Source organism: Protopterus annectens, chromosome 3.part1 (assembly GCF_019279795.1).
Source record: "Protopterus annectens isolate FY-2018-M chromosome 3.part1, PAN1.0, whole genome shotgun sequence".
In the NCBI taxonomy this organism is placed as follows: domain Eukaryota; kingdom Metazoa; phylum Chordata; order Ceratodontiformes; family Protopteridae; genus Protopterus; species Protopterus annectens.
In genome coordinates, this window is record NC_056732.1 from 957,194,372 (window position 1) to 957,218,474 (window position 24,103).

Sequence of the window (24,103 nt, forward strand, 5' to 3'; positions counted from 1 at the left end):
ATGGGTGTTGTGGTCAGAGTGCCCTGTATGTTGTGAAGAGGGAACAATTGATATGAGGCAATGATATGGGCATTCTGGGGTAATCTGTAAAGTTGAGACATAGGGGCAGGGGAATATAACTACATATGTGTATATATGGTTACACGTCATAATCTCGAATTACCAAAATCTCAAAATTCAGTTATCCGAGACCATAAAGTCTAAAACCAGAATGCTGAAAGTGCATAAGAGTGAATTTGAATATCTTGAATCCATGCTTATGTATTTCCGGTGCGTCGCATGTAGTGTTATGGTGCCTGAAATTGCAGGTGAGTGAGTGTTTGTATGTGTTCTTGTAAGTTGTATGTGTGGATAAGGGTAGGGTGGTGTAAGTGTGAGTGTGAGTGTTGGATTTGTTGGTGTTTGTGTATGTGGGCTGAGTATTTGTGTGTAAGCGAGTGGTGGTGTGTGGTTTGAGGTTTTTTTTTTCATGTTATGTGCGACTTCAGAGTTCATATATATATATAAGTAGGAGGGGTGTGGGGGATGCTGCTCCTCACATGGGGGGTGCAGGGGGGCTTACACCCCTGCTTATCTGTAGTTTAGGGTTGTCTTGTTTGTGTGGTGTGGTTGGAAAGGTGCGTATGTTATGTGGTGTATGTATTTTCGTGATTGTGTGATTTGGGATTGTGGTTTTCGGTATTGTGAATGGTTCGACTTTATAGTCACGGGTTACTGAAATTCGGGATTTCAGTAATTCGAGACTATGAAGTGAAACTACATATATATATATATATATATATATATATATATATATATATATATGGATTCACTTAGAATCATCGAATGATCAGAACATCGACATTCTGATCATCGAGACCAGAACATCGAAGGTTCAAAATGAACCATAAAACAACACAAAAATCACAAACACTCCGAGATCGCACTACAGTGGGGTAAGGGAAATCTCCCTTTTATCGCTATATGTGGTAGCACTAAATGGGAGATTTCCTGTACCCTACCTGCAATGCCCACATTCAGATGGCACACACATGCAACATGCAGGGCACCTTGCTGCCATACACACACACCCAACATTCCACAATCTCACTTACCTGGCACTTCCACTTTAAACCTTCGATGTTCTGAACATCGATGTTCTGGTCTTGATGATCAAAACGTTGATGTTCTGAACATTCAATTATTTTAAGTGAACCCATATATATATATATATATATATATATATATATATATATATATATATATATATATATATATATATATATATACATGTATACTATGTATGTATGTATATATTATAATATATATATATATATATATATATATATATATATATATATATGTAGATATATAGATATATACTGTGTGTGTGTGTGTGTGTGTGTGTGTGTGTGTGTATATATATATATATATATATATATATATATATATATATATATATAATGTATGTATACATGTACAGCAATGGACGAAAGAATATTGAATAACTGAGTAGTTATAACTATGCAACAGTGGTGTAGCTCATTGGTTAGATTCCATGGAAGGTTTTGATTGTTTTAGGTTGACCTGTGCAGAGGTAGACTTTTTTTTTTTCCATCTCACTCCGCTTGTAGATTCTTAATGTTGACTTTTCTTTTGGCAGATGGCTGATGTGCAGAAAGCAGACAGAAAAGTTTTTCTAAGATTTGCCTGACAGTGAAATTCTGGTGACTGAAAAGCCTGGTGAGTCCAGTTGGAAGAGGAGAAGGCAGGCGATGAAAAGCAAGTCAATTGTCCAAGGGAAGCGGGAACAGCAGTCAAGAGATGCTGTTACAGTGAATGCTCTGGCTGTTGAAGGGGCATATGATCCAGATACAGGTAATGATATGTTGTTTTGGAGTTCATGTAGGTGTATCAGATTTGGTGTGGTCTGGGAGTAGTTTGAGGATAGATCAGGTTGCGTCAATCAGTCACTGCATTGGGAGGTTAGGCCTTTAGTGCAGGGTGGTGCTCATGGTTGGCATGCAAGTTTTAGCACAGTTGCTCAAAGTGTACAGGAATACATCCAACTGTGCTGTGTGGCTGGCGGGAAGGAAATGTGGTCAGTTAATTTTAAACTGTTGCAAACTGTTTGCTGCAATGTTGTAAGTAGTTTCTACAATTTAGATCATAGAGGGAGTGCTACAGGGCTCAAATTTGACCGCAAATGCAATACTGGCTTTTAAAACGTTGGTATTACATTAAAGAGTGATTGAGAATGGATAATCACATCACCCTAACATTTTGATCCCAGGACCATTGCCCCTCTCACTCTTCCCTAGCTATGCTACTGCCGTATAAAAACAAATTATTTTATAACTGTTATATTAGTTCTAACAATAAGTAAGGAATACTTTGCAGACTATATTAATAAATTTATACAATAATTACAGAATTGAATCCCAGTTCAGTAATTTCAGACAATTGTTACATTTTAATAAATTCTACATAAATACATTTTGTAAAACAGACTTTGCGTAGGCCCAAAAATGTAAGATAAGGGCTGTGCCTTCATTTTGTATTTCACATTTTAAAGTAACAACAAAAGTAGACCACTATTTATGGATCTCAGGGGTAATTGTAAGATTAGGTAGTTTAATTATATTATTCAGGAGAAATTCTAAGTGTAAGTGAGTGCAAAACATACAGACATTATAATTCAGTCTATTTTAGTTCAGCACTGTTACTTGAGACAATAAGATTTGAATATTTGTTGAAATCTACCTCCACTGTACATAATAAACATTCATAATTGAGCTATAGTGTATGTAGACTTTTATTCTGAAAGTTACAAAAAAATTTGGCACATAAAAGAAGAGACATTCATTCCAGCCTCATTCCAGTTACTTCTGGTTATTTCCTGTTTATTCCAGTATTCTACTGTCCTTTTGATTCTTACAAATATTAAGTGTAAGATGGACATTTTTCAGAATATTCCCTTTTCTCCAAAGTATGGTGCCTTTTTCTCCCAGGTATGATGATCTTGGAGGTGTTATTTATAAGTTGGAAGGAGTAGACCTTGTCCCCCACATTGGGGACTTACCTCTCAACTGTCCAGATTTTCAAAGAATGTCCAGATTTCTGGCTCATATTTTTGGTCTGTTCCACATAAAATTTGTGGTTTTCTGGCAAATCACTGGGATGATCTGAGTATTAAAGTTATTAAATAATGTGTTACATTTGTGTTTCAGACTTCAAATCCTTCAGAAAATGTATGTCAAAACAAACCCTGTTACTTTTGTGACTTTCTAAGTTTATAAGAGCAATATTTAAACTATGTCTCTATTTTTAGACATCCCCCTCCCCATTTTGGTCGGCATTGTCCATATTTCTTGACTGTGTGGTTGAGTATGATTGTGGATACTGGGGGACTTGTCCCCTTGTAACAAAAAAAAAAACAAGTTTAAAGGAGAAAAGTGATGTTCAGTATTCATTCTTCTCTTGCATTTTCACTTTTTTGGTATGTTGGTACTTGGCATTACAAGAGCTGACATTTCATTAGGGAGCCTCTAGGAACATGTATTGTATTCAAATGATATATAAATTAACTGTTAGATGAAAATGGTTCAACCAAATGGAGAAAAAGAAGACTACATGCATAACTGAATATATTTTAACTTTGTGAACTCGATGATGTAAGCATGTGTATGAGGTGGACTGCAGCACAAAACAACAAAAATGATACAAGAAAATATATATTTACAGAGATATCAATGGAGGAACTAGGACTATAGAACATGTATGACTATTGCAGCATTTCCATTATACAGCTGTTGCAGCTGATTGTTATATACATTGTTCTTTCTCTTATTAGTGTTAAGGTCTCTGTTCTGTCCTTCTGAAGCATCCCTATGTCCATTATCATATGCTTAAACAATGCCTCTGAAAATGCTTCCAAAATCTCCAATGAGCATTGTGTTTAATAAAGTTCCTTAGGTTAGTCTTGCCTCAATTGCTTACGACCTGTTACCCTGCTGATTTCTTTTCCAGACTATGATCTAATAGCATAATTTTATCTATTCTGGCTTCCTTCTGTTGTCACTGTAGCAGCAGTGTTTACCTGGTATTTCCTGTAGCCACCTGATTTATTCTTAAAGTGATTACATTCTCTTATGATTTGCCTTCCTATGCCTGCAACATAACAGTCACAATATCTGACACACCTGGTCCATTTGCCTTGCTTTCACTTTTTGCATTCCACAGTGATTAGCTGCCCAGTGATTGTGCCACTATGATGCCACTGTTGCATGTTTCCTTCTTGCAGTGTGCCTGGCATTTTCCTAATACAATGTGAGGAATGGAGAGCATATACTTGCTCCAGTATATATCCACCAGCCTGCCTGAGTGTAATATTCATGCATACACACACAAAAAATGACTACTGCTACCAAAGTCTACATTAGACATTCCTTGCTCACAACCTCTCAGCAGATACAAGAATCAAACCTGTGACCACTCCCTTTCTGACCTGCTACATCTGCATTACTACACAAAGTTGTATAGTTAGTGACATATGCAGGTATCTTCTCTTATTGTCACCATTATATTAACCCATATATTTTTATTTCCTAATTCTGAACACAAAGATGCCAAGATTATTAAAGTGAGTGTCTTGAATAACTCCATTTAAATTATACAGTGTTCCCACTGGAATTAAGTAGAAACAGGAATACAATTCTGATCAAGTCTACTTTTTATTCCTCCATGGGTTAATTTTTGTTAGACTGCATTACCTCAGATTTGCATGTCAAAGCCCATAATATTTAAAAGTCAGAACTGAACTAAATATTGAATCCACTGTCAGCTGATGGACAGGAAACATGTTGTGGTCCATATAAGACTGAAATTAACCAGAGGATTATCTACTGCAGATTTGGACTTGAACTTTTAATATAATGGCAAGATGTTAGCAATTCAACTTATATAAAAGTGCATTTCAGTTAAAAAAATATATTTGAATTCAAAACCTTCCCTGCACCAAGCCTTAATATACTTTGATGACATTAAATGTTAAAAGCCAGCCTTATTACAAAACAAACTCAAGTCTGCGAAGTTTAACCCAAACGCCTTCTTCAGAAATTCATTATCATTTTCTAAGCTGATCAATGCTAGGTTTGTCAATCATTCTATTTTGTGCTCATTTTATCACTTTTATACCATATTGCTTTATTTTGCCTTTCATTTCTTCTTAAAGAGTTTTGAAGGGCAAAGTTTCTAACTGCCTTGGAGAGGAAAAATCTGCCGTAGTTATGTGATATACTTTTGCCTTGTCATCAATCCAGTGTTTAAATCCAACCATACACTGATAAAATACATTTATATTGTGATTATAATATAAAAATGTACTTTAATTGGTATGCCTATTTGTGCTTAGAAATTTATTTTGAGAAAACAGATTGCTTGGATTTTAGAAGGTAATGTCTTGAATTATTAAAAGATTTCTAAGCTGTCAAGCTAAGTACTTTTGTTATCACACAGTTAGTGGCATAAAAATCAATTGCAGGCTGTGTTTCACATGCATGCATTCAATTTAATCTTTATTAAAACATAGCAGTTTCCTGGCAGTACACCTTGTTTAAAGGTTATCAAATCCATTCTTCTGTTTGAAGCTTTCAGTCTAAATTAAGTATCAGCTTCTTTCCTGTAAGAAAGAAATGACTGGAAAGTAAAACCATGTAATCTCATATTTAAAATAATATGCATTTCTGTGATTTATTTTATGTAAACACATATGCTTGAATATAATCAAACAAAATCCAAAGTTAGAGTTTTAAGTCACAAAGTCTAAGCATCTGTAATTTCCAGTGTCAAATAGGTGACATTGTATGTGCCAATGTGGCAACCAGAACTTTATGTCAAAGTCAGTTGTTCTGCAAAACTGGATACAAACAAAAAATAATGACTGGTGTGGCTTACCCATGGTACAGTTAAGCAATTATGCCCTTTATACCAATAACAGCTGTTTGAGACAGCATGTGTTGATCTTGTATTAAGAAACATAATTTTCTGCATGTCGTCTTGACTGCAGCAGACACAGCACATAGTGCAGTTTGAAAGAATGGCCCTGCTTCTGGCAAATGAAGTCCATGTTTGCTACAAATATCTGAAACAAATGCTCTGAAATATTCCTTCAGGTCACATAGACATACTCAATTCCATGATTATTTTTTGTCACATATAGAAGCTACACACATATTATTCCAAAACCCTAACTATAGGCTCCCCCCTGTGAAAAGTTAGTCAAAAATCCCTTGAAAATAAAGTCTCTGCATGTAAATGATTGAGAATAACCTCCCCAAAATAATTCCTAAAATGGAATTTTTGAGCTCTGCATCCCATGGGAATTTTTCCATATTCATACTCCCTATTTAAGTATGTTAACTCTGTGGTCACAGTACCAAGGCAATAGAAAGAATGAACAAACTGACCAGAGCAGCATACACAACTTAACATCTTGCAGGTGATGTATAATAACAGCAAAGGCTATCAGGGAAATGAAGCAGTAGTGAACCAGGATCAGGGAGTTACTGCTTGATGTCTTATATGTTGACTGCTGATCACGTGCAGAAGGCTAAGTACAGACATGGCGGTGAAAGTGTCTTGTAGTTATGGAGGACAAAGTACAAAGCTGCAGACATATGTTTTCAATGTAATATTGCAAGAGAATGAAATATTAACTAAGAAAGAAAACAAATGGTTACAACAATAAAACTAACCACTGTCCTAAGAGCAAAATTAAGTATTTATTCTTACATAACTCCTTAAAGTGTTCATGACACGTGAAATAATGTACTGTGAAAAGTACAGTGGGCAGGGGTTATGTGCTAGCTTTTTGCATCTGCTCCAGTGCCCACAAATATATTATCTGAATCTAAAATTTCCTGGTCACCATGTTATACTCTCTCAAGCCACACCATTGGCACTAAGCAGATTAAAGTGTAAGAAAGTCACACAAATGTGAATTTCTAAACTGCCCAATAAGTGCAGCTTGGCCTTGAGATGAGGAAGGAAATATACACTGCTGTTCAGTTTATGATGATACATTTCCATTCAAAAACAGGCTTCACACCAAATATACACACATAGCACAGACTTTGACCTAACCTACCCATCTTTGAATTTTCAGGCCTCACATGCTCTTACAGTAACTGTACTTTGAATAAACACTTAAATTTACACACACGTCCACACACACACACACACACACACACACACACACACACACACACACACACGCATATGCACATACTTTCTGTAAAGTTGGCAATATTCGCCAATCCTATAGCGTTCTGTCCAAGCCCGAGGTTGTAAACAGCTACTAAACAAGGCAGCTGACTAAAGAGCTCCCTGTTCTGTTCCACTTTTCTTTTAAGCAAAGTAATTACAAACACAAATGGTGGTATGTAGCAAAGCAATCAGGGCACTTAGGGTTGGATGTCAGCAGTTTTTTGCAAACTAATAAATAAGGAAACAGACAATCAGCAAAAAAGCTTTTTTAAAGTGAAGAGACACAATATAAGCAAACAGATGAACAGTTACAATGGAAATACTTGATTTAAAGAATGAATTAAGCAGTACACGTTAATAGATACATATTCAGAGGGATATAAACTTCATGAGAGAAAAGAGAAAATAATCACTTTGGACAAATAGATTAAAAGAAAGGAAAAACATCTCTCTACAGCTAAACCTTCTCCTAGCTATCTTTTAACTAGAAGAATTACTGATCCCTAAGCCATACTGGCTACACTTCCAGAAGACATCACAAACAGAGACACAATTGGGGAAAACAAAATCACAGTTCTATAAATCATAAGTTCCAGGGTAGCTGGGATGGATCTATATTAGTAACATACGCTTACCTTATTGAATCCGTAAACGTAGACCCATCCTTATTGAAACGCAAAAACATCGAACGTCCAGAAGAGCGAAACCGGAAATGTCGAATCGTCATGGTTGGCCTTCTGTGGTATAGCTCTGTAAGGTAAGTGTGCGATAGTTACAGACCTTAGGGTTGGGGTGCGGGTTAAGGTAAGTGCATGGATGGTAATGTATGTTACATTTAGTGTAGGGTTTTCTTAAATGTATGTGTGTGGATTATTTAGCTTGTTTGGGTTTAGCTTTTTAATGTAAGTGTGCAATAGCTACGGACCTTAGGGTTAGAGTGCAGGTTAAGTGCATACTTAGTGGTATAAGTAAGATTTAGTGTAGGATTAGAAGTAGGGTTTAGCTTAGGATTAGAAGTAAGGTTTTGGTTAGTGTATGTATGTGGTTTATTTGTTTGTGTAGGTAGTATGTAGCGGGCAGTGAGGTGGAACAAGTATGATAGTTTGGTGTTTTGAATTTTGCGGTTTAGGGTGTTTATGCAGTTCGATAAGGATGGGTCAACATTTAGGGATTCAATAAGGTTAGCATTCATGTTTATAATATAGACCCAGCTGGTACTCCCTTGTCTTTCATTCAGCTCTTTGCTCATTTTGTCTGATATGTTTGTTGTACTTTTCACAACTTAAGTTTAATTGTATTTCCCAACAGAAGATAGTTACAAGTATTATATACTTTTTTTTATACATTGTATAGAAAAAGTTCACAAGTTCTTACACCATAGAATTCATTCCAGTGAAAACACATGCTGCAGATTCAATCACATATTTTTATTTTATCTGCTGCAGGTTTACAAGATTTATGGTCATCTCATGTATGTGTTACAGTATGACAGAAAGTAGAGGCAGATTATTCTCAAGAATATTTCTGACCTGTCAAGCATGTTTTCTTCTGACACACACAGAAATGATGCTTGAGATGAGAGTGCATTCTTTTGGTACACTACTCCATTCCATTTTTTGGCAGACCATCTATCATTCCTATGTTGAATACTCAAGTTATAGGACAACAAATACTGAATTCCATCTAAAAAGCTGCTCATTTTTTTTTCTTTCATCCTTTGTAAATACTTAAAAATGATTGCGGTCTGTTAACTGCAATGAGTTTCCTGCTATACAGGTAAGAGAGAACCTTTTGCAGAGGCCAAACTCTTTACACTGTCTTTCTACAGCTGCAAAGAATTCCAGGCTGGGTACAGACTGTGGTTACACACACCACTGGGTGCTCTTTTCCATTTAAGGAAGCCAAACAGAGTACAGCCACCATTTCAATGTCTGAGGCATCCACCAACACAATAAATTTTGGATTGTATTCCAGCTGGCTGGCTTATACTGACTCCCCTCCACACCGCTTTAACCATTTGAAATACTTGCTCACAGTGATGTCCAGATAACATTATCTGGACTGTTCTTTCTAGTATAGTCTATAAGTGGCATGGCTATCACACCATAATAGTGAACAAACTACCTGTAATACTCCATTGTCCCTAAGAAAGCCCTTTACTACTTCTTAGCAGCAGGGCTAGCCAATGACTGAAAGTTCCACCTTGGCAGTCTCTCATTGAATCTTACCAGTCCCTCACACTAAACACTATGACCCAGATTGGAAACCTATGTCATTCCCACTTAAAAGCTGTCAAACCTACTACATAACCATGCCCTCATTAGACTGATCACAACCTCTCTGATATATTAAACGTGTTCTTGCCAAGACCAGCTGTAGACTGCAATGTCATCCAGATTCATACTCCCTCACTCAGACTGAACCTTCTTTCTAGAGGAGGGTCATACCACTCTATTCCAGAGAAAATGTATGGACATCTATCCAATCATCTAGATTATGTTTAAAGGAAGATAGTGAGTCACACTGTTTAACGTGCATGGGAGGTTTATCACAAAGGTTTGTGGCATAGTTGTTCATAAACTCATCCCTCCACTGTGTTTTATGTATCTGCTGGTGAAGATTTAGGTTCCTGGTTTTAGTACGGGTGGAGATATTATTGGACTAGTGGAGATCTGGACAAATGGGTCTCTAATTGTGCAGTAGACAAGACAGAAATTCTCTTCAAAAGTTTATAAAATACCAAATAAAGAGACAGAGCCTCCAGCCTCTGTTGGTAGCCCAGGGACTTTAGGAGTGTGATCCTTTTGGTTGGGAACCTTAGGATTCTTTCTAATTGTTTGATATATTTAGTGAGATATATCACAGAGGGAGAGTAATACTTGATAATAGGCTTGATCAATGCAGATTACTTACCTCTTTAGACCTTAATGATGTTCCTTTGGCAATTAACTGGGCTATATAATAGGACTGCGTGGCAAAAAGCAAGGGTCCACATCAGTAGATGTGAAAACAATATATACAACTATGACAGGATGACAACAGGATCAAATACTGGCCAATACAGCATTCATAGCTGTGTGCCAACTTTACCTTTGACAACCTCAAGGTGGAATTAATTGACTTTCCTTTTTCATGGCAGCTGCTGTATAGACAAAAGTTAAAAGAATGATGTAGGAATTGAATGTCACCAGAGAGAATTGCATGGTTGTGGCACTATGTATCATCAGTTAACAAATAAATGTAATTATAAGAGCCAACATCACACACTTATGTGGTGTTCATACCAGTATAAGTAAGTGCAGGACAAGTAAAGCTCTCCACTAATAACTAAACGCAAAATCATGCAAGTAGAATGCTTCTGACTCTCTACAAAACCACTTGCCAACAACCCCCACTGAAGGAGAACACAGAAATGGCATAAGGAGTTGACAGTTTTAGGGGAGGTGTGCCAAAAAATGCCAGATGGGGTTACTTCCTTTAACAAATTTAGCAGCCCACATGAAGCTCTTCACTTATACATGCCTTGTCCAACTAAAATATGGCACATGAAACCTGCAGTTTGGCACACAAGATAATCTTCCATCCAGATGCTCCTCAGCCACGTTTAAGAGGCAGCTTTTCTTATATTCCTCTCTGCTGTCTATGAAGACATCACCAAGAAACATAGGGGATCTGTCAGCAACACATTATATATTCTGAAGCACTGGCCATCCATGTGGGTTACCCAGGACATAAAATGCATTCTCATCTACTGACTCATCTGCTTGTTAATGAATATTATGGCTTTTTGCATTTCTAGAATTGGCATAGTCACCATCACAGTGATTATTAATTGTTGGACAGTTCCTTTCCTACTTAGTTACATACCACTTGAAAAATGGCTTCATCCCAGCTGAATGGAGGACAGACACTATCATCCATCTACACAAAAGGTAGAGAATCCACTGATCCAGGCAATTATAGGCCCATCAGCCTAACTAGCCTGATCTGCAAGGCCATGGAATGCATTATAATGGACCTTATAAACAAAGATATTGGCAACATGCAAATGCATGACCCCACACAGTATGGTTTTGTCAAAGAGAGTTCATGCCTATTAAACTTGGTTGACTTCTTTGAAACAGTCACCAAAGCCATGGAAGAGGGGAAGACAGTGCACACCACCTACCCCAACCTAGCCAAAACCTTTGACACTATTCCCCACTTGGGCATAACAGATAAACTCTCCCAGCTAGGCATCAACCCATATGTTACCAGATGGGTAGCTAACTGGCTCACTGATAGAACCCACTCAGTCAAAGTAGGGTAAGCCAATTCTAGTAGTAGACCCATAACAAGTGGTGTGCCCCAAGGATTGGTCTTGGGGCCTCTACTGTTTGGGATATACTTTTCTGAGGTGCAAGCCAAAACTAGTGGTCTGTGGATGACAAAGATTGCAGATGACTGGAAGCTGGGCATTGTCTTAAATTCCCCTAGTGGTGTGAACATCCTCCAAGATGGTCTTACCCAAACTAATGACTGCTGCCAGAAGCATGGCCTCAAACTGAATGCCAAGAAATGCATCATTATCCCCTTTGGGGAAAATGTCAGCCCCACTAATTATCACATTAATAACAATGTACTCAGCATGCAATCAATAGTAAGGGACTTGGGCACCCAGGTTGATAGCAATCTGACTTTTGACCACCACATTGCCTCCATTGTACGGAAGGCTTTCTACATGGCTCACCTCATAAATAAGGGTATTTCATCTAGGAACAAGGAGGTCATAACATCCCTGTAATCTTCCCTTATCAGACCCATTGTCGAGTGCCAAGCACATGCAGCAGTTGGAGAGACCACAGAGGTTCCTGTCTAGGAAAATCCACATTCTCAAACACCTACTCTATACATATAAGCTAAAATACCTGTCCCTATACTCAGTATCATATAGACTGCTCAGAGGTGACCTGTATCTGGCATACAAAGCCATTTCAGACCCAGCATTGATGGAGTTGCTGCATATCCGTAAGACAAACTCCACTCATGCAACCCACATGCATAGCCTAACCTGGTCTGTAACATAAACAGAACTTGTTGGTGGGATAGATTTGTGTCCCAAAGATTCCCCCCATCTGTGGAATAGACTCCCTCTCCATGTCAAGCAGAGTACCTCACTAGCCCTCTTTAAGAGGAACCTGAATGACTGGATAGGAAACAGAAAATATACCCCTGGGATCCCACCTGTGCCCCTGCTGGACAGGGAAAACAGGTGCTGACTTTGAGGAAACATGGGCAAACTTCTTGGCTAGGCTTATAAGGGCATCTGTGGAAATAGCCTAGTATCATCCTATGAACCTATCAACCTATAAATCTGAGACCCCTAAACAGAGGTCTGTTTTGTACATAATATGAAGACACAGGCTTGACATTACATATTTAGGCCTAAGCAAGGTCTATTTTATTAACTGTATTATATAGGATTTATTCTCTAACAATTGTCCCTGAGATTACTGAACTAAGATTTGCTTTTGTAATTACATTATAGATCTCTTAATACAGTCTGCAAAGGATACTTGAATGATCGCTAGAGCAAATATAAAACATTTTCCTTATTGGGTAAATAAATCTGCTATCTTAATTTTCACCACTAGGTGTCACTTGAGCATTTATGGTCTGTAAATTATTTAAACAACTTTTGGAATAAAGTCTCTTAACTTTATGATTTAATTACAACTGGGCAATTCTTTAACATGTGTTACTTAATGGTATTAAGTATATCATATAGCCATTTATAAACTTTCTTTTACATCTATAGTATATGAATCGGGAATCATAATTACCATACACTGTATTGACTTGTTTCTGTAAATATTCAATTAGAATTGTTACTACTATTCCTGTCCATTTGCCTTTTTAATTTCTATAGTTTGTAATAGATTTCTGCCTTTTAAATTTGTGTCTCAAATATCCTGTAAATATCTATGTGCTGTAATAGTAAAAGTACATTTACTAAAACATATGCTTTCTGCATTTCATATGCCTTTTTAACTTTCTGTCTAATGTACACTAATTATTATGTAATGTGCACTGTATTCTGTAACAAGCCTGGCTGTCATTCCTTAAGTATATTAAATAATGGTTTACTATCAAAATTTTGAAAATCAAAGCAATTTTCCACTTTTTGATCACATTTGTTATCCAAATTTGGTAATACAGAATTACCAAAATGTCAGAAATGGTAACCATGGAATCGACATTCGAACACTGGAAGTTCCAATACTGAAATTCTGTGTTACTGGCAACATTTTTGCAGGGGGGCAAGCCCTTCTGCACTCCCCAGACCTCCTGCATATTATATATTCCAACTCAGAGATTGCACTACAGTGAGGAAAATGTTAAATTTCACAGTCCCCACTGTACTGCGATCTGTTATCAGATCATCTATCCATATTAACAAATGCAGACAACCATTCGCTAATGAGGATTCAAACATTTCCATATCGGCATTACGGAAACTGGAAAACATGCATTCGGCCATCCTAGTTTCACGTAAGTGCTGTTCCACATTTTGATAGTAAAACTTAAATAACTATTAGTATTTATTTTTAAGATAATTTATCTTAGTAGCCTGTTACAAATAACTCTGTAAAGTGTCTAGTAAGACTGTTAAAAATGTATAAATGAGTACGGATGTTATATTGTGAAACTTGACGAAATCTATACTAAAGTGATAGATATTTATACTGAACATTGAAATAGCTGTGTATGAATATTATATTCTGAAAACTGACTAAAGTATTACTAAAGCAATACTTTTTTTCTTCCAGTATTATCTGAACACAGTTAAAAGCATTAATTGAAATCTGCTATTACTCTGAAAGCATAACTTGAAGTTTTTGTTTTTTTTTTCTTTACAGAAGTACAGAAGATTTTACATTACTTCAATTAGCATATGTACTGAATAATTTATATGGTTAACTACATTTCATTTATATTTATAAAAACATTGAAAAAAAAAACAATAATCTTCACATCTGGCTGTTGTAGTTTTGTCTTTCCAAAGATACTTGACTTGTGCACCACAGCGCTTGCCAAGTTTAGGCCATTTGCTGCATTGTCCAGTCACTGTGGAGGTATTGGAACAGCCACCTTAATGTCCAAGGCTCCTTTGATGTGCCTGTCATGTATTTATGCTCGTCAACCCCCCACCCCACCACCATCACCATCTCTGGTGAAAGTTTGGGTGGAAGATGTAATGATTTTTCTTAACTGTGTTGAAAAACATGCATTCTGTAAAACCAAACTGGAACTTATTTAAATATCCAAAGCTAAGACTTCTCTTTTTGTAGCTATATCTGCAAAGCAGAAAAGAGGCAATGTCAGGTCCTTATTATAACATTTGCAGCTTTAACAATTATAAACCGATAGTATTGCTTGTTGCCCTGACTCTACATTTTTCTGCATGAAATAAATCCATGTTACTAATAAATAAACTTTTCTAAGTCTGTAAGCAAACTAGTAATGTTCTATAGCAAAACAAATGTATGTTACTAATAAATGTATTCTTGTAAGTCTGTAACTGAACGGATAATGTACTACAGTGAAATGGAAAGGCTGTAACTTCATTATTAAATCAATCAGAAACTTCAGTGGCATTGTTTTTCCCTTTCATAAACTCAAATGAAACTAAAGTAGAAATCTGACACTCTACTAAATTTTGAGCAGTTTTTGCATTTCTGCACCTTTATAAAGTTAATCTTAACTGTTGAATTTTCTGTGTTTACTCTGTAACCCTCAGGCTACAATTTACAAAATAATTTCTTCAGTGTGCAGGTCTCTGCCCACTGCCTGACATGTAGCGCTTCTTTTAGCTGATGCCATTTAACTCTTTTAATGCTACTGAATGCTGCAAAGATATCATTACTGTCTGCAAAAAGGAGCTGTTACTGCACAAAACTGTCAACTGATCTTTGCCATACTATTTTATGGTATATAGTACTGTCTTTAATTCAGCTCACTGAGCTCGTCTATAATCTGATAATTCAGTTACATAAGTCTGTGCTTCTAGTATGCCATGGTAAACTCCAATTTCTTCATGAAATATGTCACATCTTGAAACTGTTTACACATATATATTTTTTACTAGAATTGAACTGATTTGATTCTGGAACTTTATGTGTCTGTCCTTTAGAATTATGTAAAGTTTGCTCATTTAGTAAAATTACATTACATTTGGGCAGGATTCAATAAACCCTACATTCCGCGCTGAAACCATGTGCACATCGGGCTGCAAAGAGCTGTATAGCTCTACAATTTGTATTCAGTAAGTGACTCTACGTGTTGTGCAAAGCCATGCAAACATGGTAAACATTGTAGCTTGCTAAATACTGCATAAGCAGCCGAATTGTATGCTAATCAATCAATCCTAGATGGCAGAGCTATTCAACAAGCTATAAAGCAATTGTGTACACTTAGAGCAGTCTTCTGACTTGTATTCCAAAACCTATTGGATTACAGCCAAGGAAACTACACTGGGGGAAAGAATATTAGGGATTGCTACTGCTCTTCTGCTTGTGTATATGTAATAGGCTCAAGTCTGCTGATGATGATAGACCTCAGGCAAGCAGGAGAAGGGTATTTAGACTTCATTTAACTTTTCATGGTGTACATGAGGTGGAAATAGTAGAGTGCTACAGGCTAGATAGAGACCCACTTCACAAACTCTGCATCCACTATCGTCCTCACCTGAGAGCAAGGGAAAACCGAAGGGAACTGACACCTGTGGTTATCAAAGTTTGTGTAGCACTTATAATATTAGTTACATGAACTTTTCAATGACCTACAGAGGATGTGCTGGGTATGTCATAGGCATCATCATCTGGGATCCTGCACAAATTCCTGAATGCCATGGTACAGCATACCAGTGACTATATATATTTTTCCCCTACCCTTGAGGACAGAGCTTGAAATATGTAGGAGTTCTACCCCATAGCATACTTTCCTGAAGTCCTGGGTGCAATGGACTGCATGCATATTGAGATCAATGCACCAACCAGGAAAGAGGAAAGGGTGTACATTAACAGAAAAGGGCTCCACTCCATTAACTGCCGGTTTCTGTTTAATGCTAGGGAAATCATCCTGAATGTGTGTACAGGCAACCCCACAAATTCCATATCTGGCATACCTCACAGCTCTACCAGAGGTTTTCCAAGGGTAATGTGCCACAAGGTCATTTACTGAGGATGCAGGGGATACACTCAAACTATGACTGATGACGCCCTTCAGAAATGCACAAATGCCCACAAGGGAATGCTAAAATAAGACACACACACAAACAAGAAATATCATAGAGCATGTGTATGGCTGTTGAAGTCATGGTTTCAGTGCCTAGATACATGGGGAGGGGTGGCTGCAGTAGGATCCCAGTACTTTTTCCAAAATGATCATAATCTGTACTATCCTACACAATATCATCCAGAAAAAAAGCAGCTGCAGCAGGAACACAAGGGCTAGGAGCAAATGTCCCACCACCACTGTCAAGGTTACCACATCCACACATATGTGAGGAGTGAGGGGGGAGCCCCCAGCCACTGTGGGTGTATTTAGATGTAAGCTTGCACAATCTGATCCCTGCCCTGGACAAGAGACAATGAATAATGCTGGCCACCTAAAGGGTACACCTTTTAACTATGCACATTCATACAGTAAAATTGATGCCAGGCAATGTTCACAACCTTTACATCCCCATATAATGGCTGCATACTGCTGTCATCATACAGTGTCAGCCCTGAATGACAACAGCTGTAACTACAGGACTGTTATGGTAAGTGTTGAAACTGAAATACATAAATAAATATATCACTGTTCGAATCATACTTCTGCAGTAGTGGGAGCATTAAGTACTGTGTTCTCTAGCTTGAGTAACTAGATGCCTGATTGGTACTTGGAAATGTAAGTGAGTGGAATGTGTGTACATTGACTAGCAATGCCATCAATATCTGACATGAATGACATATGTAATATATATTTTTTTTCAGTTTATCAAATAGCCTGGCCCATGCGACTGAAATACCCACTGCAGAAAAAAGCAGTCCAAAAAGTGTACTTACCCCAACACTCCCACAAGTGGAGCAATAAGCATGATTGATAACAGTCTCTTCCCCTTCATGTTCCCTAGATACATGGTAACCTTTCAGTGTAGATTCAGCCTTATGAGCAACCAAAGATGCAAATGAGGTATGAATTCCTTAGAATCGCTGAATACCAAACATTTGACTTTGTGTAGGAGATGCAAACATAGTGTAGCCTCTATACCATTGTTAGGCGCTAATGGCTTGCAACTGTGAATGCTTTTTTTGACTAAAGCAAAACACAATAATGTAAAGACATCCTTCACTGAAGTGGGAATGTCAGTCAAGATACGTTTACAAAGTGTGGAAGTAATTGTAGTGAGTTTGTAAACAAAACCTAACACCAACATGCATTTTTCCTTGGCATAATAGCACCGTTTTCTGCCTTTCCTGAAACGTGCTGTGAACTGTCATAGATTTGTATCACAGCTTTAAAGAAATATGAGAGAATATGCACTAGACATTTTATTTGTGATAGTAAAATAGATATAAGGGAAGGATTTAAAAAATACAAACAGAAGAAAGAGCTGCAGTATTATATAGTATCACTCAGTCCACTTAATATGTTATGTACACATTTACAATCAAATGAGAATGTCCAAATGTATGAATTGTTTAATACTGGGTATGAAATGTTAATTGCTTGCATGCACATTATGTGATTGCTATGGCAAAGCTGTGTCTGTGGCAAAGATAGATAATTTACTACTGTATTATGTAAGTACAGTAGTGTGATGTTTCAAATCCAGAGGTGTACAGTTGTTTAACCTTTGTTTCTCTTTTGTATAATTTTTTTTCTATTTCTATGTGTATGGTGCATGACACAGCACAAACATGGTTAGCTGCTTAAAAATGAAAATTCAATTTCAGTCACACAAAAAAAATACAAACACACTTAGCATCATTGCTCGGCAGTCAGCAATAAGGGTGGTAATAACTGCAGAAATTTGTCCTGTTACCAGAATGTCTCTGTGCCACAAGGTGTTAATACCTGAGATAAAAAAGACAAAATATAGGTAAAGCAGGACTAAAGTCTGACAGTAGTTTTTTTACTGAGAAAGGGTCATGATGAGTATTTATATGAGCAATACATGTTTGCTATTGCCTTATACATTTGCACATTGCTTACCTATGTGCAAACAAGGTTCTCTACTTAAAAAAAAGTGAAACATTTAATTTGGTTCACATTCCTGCATGTAAACAGACCCAGTGGTGATGTACAGGCATCACCACTCTGAACATTACTGAGTATGTAAAATACATATCCTACCAACCTTCACCTATACCACCAGGTATAAGTGCAGTGTGTTCATGGGTAGAACAGAGGTGAGCCAGGGTTCAAATTCAGCACACTCCACTTTTTAGTAAGGGTGCTCTACTATAATTCTTCATGTAACTTTTATTATAAAGGTAATACTACATAGCAATAGCTATGTATAGTAGTTTCACTGACAAAATGGTAAAATTACTACTTGCATGCATATACTTTTCTAGGTATCATATGTATTATGCGAGTAAATGTTTTAGCATTACAGTGATGATTATATAATAAAAATGCAGTTGCATATCTCTGGTGGGCACAGTAGTGAACTGACAATCATCTACACCCCTCCCATAACCTAAGTGTAACTGTAAAACAGAATGTATTGTGAGATATGAATCGTAACTCCAACTCTATTAGTAAAGTCATGTAAGTCTATCCATTTCCAGTATATAGTCAAATATTAGTCCTACATCACTCCTGAAAATGCATAAGCCAAGACCTTTTAATGTCACATGCATACAGGGCTAGTTAAAGTATAGCAACAGTGACTATTTAAGCTGTATATCTGTAATGACCATGGTTGACAGACATGTCTTCTGTGGCAATGAGGAGCAATCACCTGTGTGGAAAGGGATGCATTCCCATTTAAATAGTTTTGAATCCCACATTGTACAAATTATTTTTAACAATGTGTAAGTCCCCACAGAATATGTGTAAATCACTCCATTGATCCCTCTAAAGTCATGGCTTAAACGCCAAGTCATTTAGCATTTCAGTCTTGACCAATGGACAAAGTTTAACCAGGTATAGCAGCACACATGCCATAATTCACTGCGAACTCTGATGTCAACATTGCTGTTTCATAAACTCCTTTCTTCTTTGTTTGACAATGTTTCTCTTCACTTACTACAGCACAGTGCAGCAGTATTGTCTTTAATGCCATGTTGTTAAGTTAATCTGTAGTATCTTTATAAACATGTATGCAATATGTGCATATTCAAATGATTTCTTGTAACAATTCAGTCATTTTTTTGGATTGTGAAATCTCTATAGCTAGTATTAAAATAAAAAGATGTTTATTGCAATAAAGCATGAAAGTGACATATCATGGCTCTAATAATCTTTTTTTGTCTCACCCCAGCACTTTTTATCTCTATTTTTATGTGTGTAGGTTACCTGGAATCACGCTGTTCTGATGTCATACCTTTCTGACAACAGACCAAAAAAACAAATGCTTTTCAGCAAAGGGAGGTAGGCCAACTGCTGTGCCTGGGACTGCCAACCCCCCACCATCTGCCACATCAACACCCTGCACCTCTATGATGCAACCTGGCAGTACTGACTCCACATCCCCTTCACTACCTGGCTTATCCACATTAGGTAGCATTGCCCAGCTGCTGGTGCAGTGGTACCCTTACGGAAAATTGGTGGAGGTAGGAATCATGTCACCTGCCAAATGCTGCCCAGGATGCTGTGTGATCTAACAGAGGCTGGCCTTGGTGCCTGCATCAGCTGCCTGGATAGGTTGCTCAGTAAAATAGAAAAAAGACTCCCATGTCAAGCACTCCCACAGGCAAATGAGGAAGGGAACAGTGATGACAGTTCTGAAGGTGAGGACTACTTTCTCAATGTTCAAAAGCATGACAGGCATGTGCCTCTGATGTTCCCTACCTACCCCAATCATGGTGTCCCCCAAACATTTGTGTCCATCACCATCCCTGTGTCTGTCTTGTTTGTCCTATTTTTCTGCACCTCCTTCATCACCTACCCTACCTATCTGACCATCACATTCATATGTCCCTTCACCAACATTCCTCTCTTTTTGAAATCCAATCAAAAAAAAAAAGTGGGTACCTGTCCCACAACAAATATTGGTCCAACACAGCTCTCCACTTCACATGTATCTTCTTGACATACTGGATTTGTTCCATTTGGCTATATAACATCATTGCATTGCTGTCAGCTCTTTGTGTTGTGGTGACAGTTAGTTAAAGTGCATCTCATTTTCTCCACATATTCACATTACTGTGTTGAAGAAGTAGAGATCTTTGGTTCTTTTCTAATTCCTTCCTGGAAATTCCTTTATTCTTCCACTTTTTTCTTCTCCCTGCCCCCCCCCCATTTCACCAGTTTTCATATCTACCCCATTTCCTACCCCTTTAATCTGGTCAAAAAAGAAAATCCCACATCACACTCATCACCAGAAATGACTCATAAAAAATCCTTCACTTTTTGTCCTCTGCATTTGTGCATAGTTTGGCATTGTGTACCAATGCTGAGTCCCAGTGAATGACTCTTCATGTCCTTTGACAAAACCTGGTACGTTTTCACACTAGTCCTGTTATCTCTGTGCAATGATGCTTAAACATGCTAAGCTATAAGAATGCAGTGTTAAAAACACAGTAAAGAAACTACTCTGAAACAGTTAGTCTGACAGTTCTGTACACTGCTGGATGTAACAAAGTATAACTTTATATGTTGAGTTTTGACAAAAGTCACTTGACTGAAGTTTTTTTTTTGCCGTTAGCATCAAGAGTTTTATTCCAGGTGCCTCTTTCATCATTTCCTAATGTGATGTTATATGTCTACGATACATTTAATCACTCAGATCTTAACGTTTGCCACAGTTATGAGTTCTCATGGAAATACATAGGATACTGGCTAAAACAATTTTTTTGCATTGACATCCAGTCCCAGAACTATGGCATATTTTATCTTTGTTCTGCTTGCCATAAACCTGTTATCCATCTCCTAACCCTTCTTTAGCCCTGTGTCATTTACTTCATGCTACACAGCATGGTAGCGTAATAATGAGAGCAGAACAAAACATATCCATGAATGTGACATTATACAAAATATTTTTATGTGTATGTCCATCTCTCTTTGTATGCATCCCTTCCCTCTCACCCCTCTTTACAGGTATGTATCTATTAGGCTGATGGATGCACAGGTCGTCCCATGGTTTCTGCATACTGACATGACTCTACTGATGGATAACACAAACATGTCAAATTGATTCAATAGGTGATCAGGGCTAATATAGTGTGCAAGGTTTCAAAATCTGCTGTAGGATTCCCTTTGTGTCATGTTCAGGTAGTGATACATGAAATGTTCATCTAATATGATATGGAAACTGTCCTTACTGTGAAGAAACATACTTTACATATTTTTCTGGATATCCTGCCATACACAAATAGTTAGCATACCTGCTCAGTCATACTAATCATTTCAGAAGATGTACCACTCCTTGTCACTTGTACAAAGTTGTGCACTCAATTAACTTGTGATTTACAGTGAGGCCTGCAAAACAGCTCCTAGTTGTACAACTGTATTGAAGTAGGCATTACTGATACAATTTGTGGAAGAAACACACTAGCGATTGTCATATTTGCAGTTCTTATTACATTTACTTAGCTAATGACATACTGACACCATTTGCAAAGAGAAACATCTAGATTTGTACCCTGGCTCACCTGTGGTCTGACCAAGAGCTCACTGCTCTTGCACCCTGTGCCACTGAGAAAGCTAGGCAACAGCTCAATTCCACACTCAGTACTGTCCAGAGTACTGAAGGCCGTGCATCTCCTCTAAGCCCGTTTGCACAAAGGAGGGTGAACCAAATAAGAGTTAAGAATATGCCTGCATTTGCTTGGTGCTTAAGATCACACAAACAGGGAAGGCATGGCCAGCAGTTATTTGTATAATAAAACTTTGGCCCCAACATTACTTAGAGAGACTACAGCGCATACATTATAGTATCTGTCAGCAATTTCTCCAATAACATATCTTGCAAGCCTGATACATGAAACATTATCAACAAACAGATGTATTTTGCAGTTAACCCCAACCAGGTCAGTTACTGTAGGTCCCTATTTGCACATAGTTTCGCAACCCACAGGGTCAGAGTTGCTGGCGCCATGTCAGACTCAAAGCCTGTCACAAGTGGTGTACCACAGGGCTCAGTCCTGGGCCCACTCTTGTTTGGCATCTACTTTTCCGAAGTACAAGCAAACACAGGAGGGTTATGGCTGACAAAGTTTGCAGATGACTGCAAACTGGGCGCCATAGTAGAAAACACATCTGACACAGATATCCTTCAGAAGGGTCTCACAGAAACGGATAACTGGTGCCAGAGCCATGGCCTAAAGTTAAATGCCAAAAAATGCATAGTCATACCCTTCGGGAAAAACAAGGTTACCCCTAGCTACCAAATAGGTGGCAATCCACTGAGCACAGAAGAAGTTATCAGGGACCTGGGGACCCAGGTTGATAGTAGTCTGTCATTCGACACCCATGTAGCTAAAGTAGTTAGGAAGACCTTCTACATTGCCCACCTTATCATGAAGGGATTCTCATCTAGATCAAGGGAGGTCATAGTTTCCCTTTACTCATCACTCATCAGACCAATGATTGAGTACAATGCCCCATTCGAATGTATCTGACCCGACACTTGCAGCAGCTGGAGAGGCCACAAAAGTTCCTCACCAAAAGGATAAAGGGTCTCAAACATCTGTCCTATGCTGCCCGACTGAAAGAACTCCAGCTCTATTCAGTCGCTTACCGCTTGCTCAGAGGTGACCTTTGCCTAACATACAAGGCCATGTCAAACCCAGATTTGATGAATATGCTTCACCTCAAAAAATCTAGATCCATCAGAGCCACAAGGGCGAGAGACTTAAACCTCGACACGGCTATTAATAGGACGTGCTGGAGGGATAGATTCATCACCCAAAGACTCCCTATGCTGTGGAATAAAATCCCGGTATATGTGAGGCAGAGCACCTCGCTGGCCTTGTTCAAGAGAAATCTTGACCAATGGATGGGAGATCGCAGATATACCCCAGGGATTACCTCAGTGTCACTGCTCGACAGAGGCACAGCAAAATAATGGGTATAGTTCCCCATACTAAAGGGGTGGCATAAGCCACAAAACTATGGGCTAGGCTTGTAAATGCCCTCGGGCAGATAGCCTAGTATGAACCTATGAACCTATGAGCATGAGTGGACACTGCTGCTTCACAAGTCTAAGTTGAATGTTTGAAAATAGAACCACTCCTGCGCTAACGTTTTGCCATCATCTGCACTAATCAGTTTTTCTGTGATGTGCTATGTGAACAGATGTTTAGCATGTCTAACTATGGTTACTGTGCTGTAATCCTTCTCTGCATGTAAATGTATTCAAAAACACAAGAGAACAGCAGTGACGTGTACTGACTGAACACATAACTTTCTGATATTCACATGTGCCCTGCAGCAATGCACTAGCAAATGATATATCAGGACATGGGCCATTGTCAAACAAACTCCAGAATTATGTCTCTGTTGGACATGCTATACTTCAAGAAACCCCAGTCTCTCCGAGCCACATGCTCGATGGATCTAAACCTTGTCACCAATATGAACAGAACATGCTGGAGGGATAGATTCCTGTTCCAGAGACTTTCCATGCTCTGGAACAGACTGCCCATTCATGTCAAGCAGA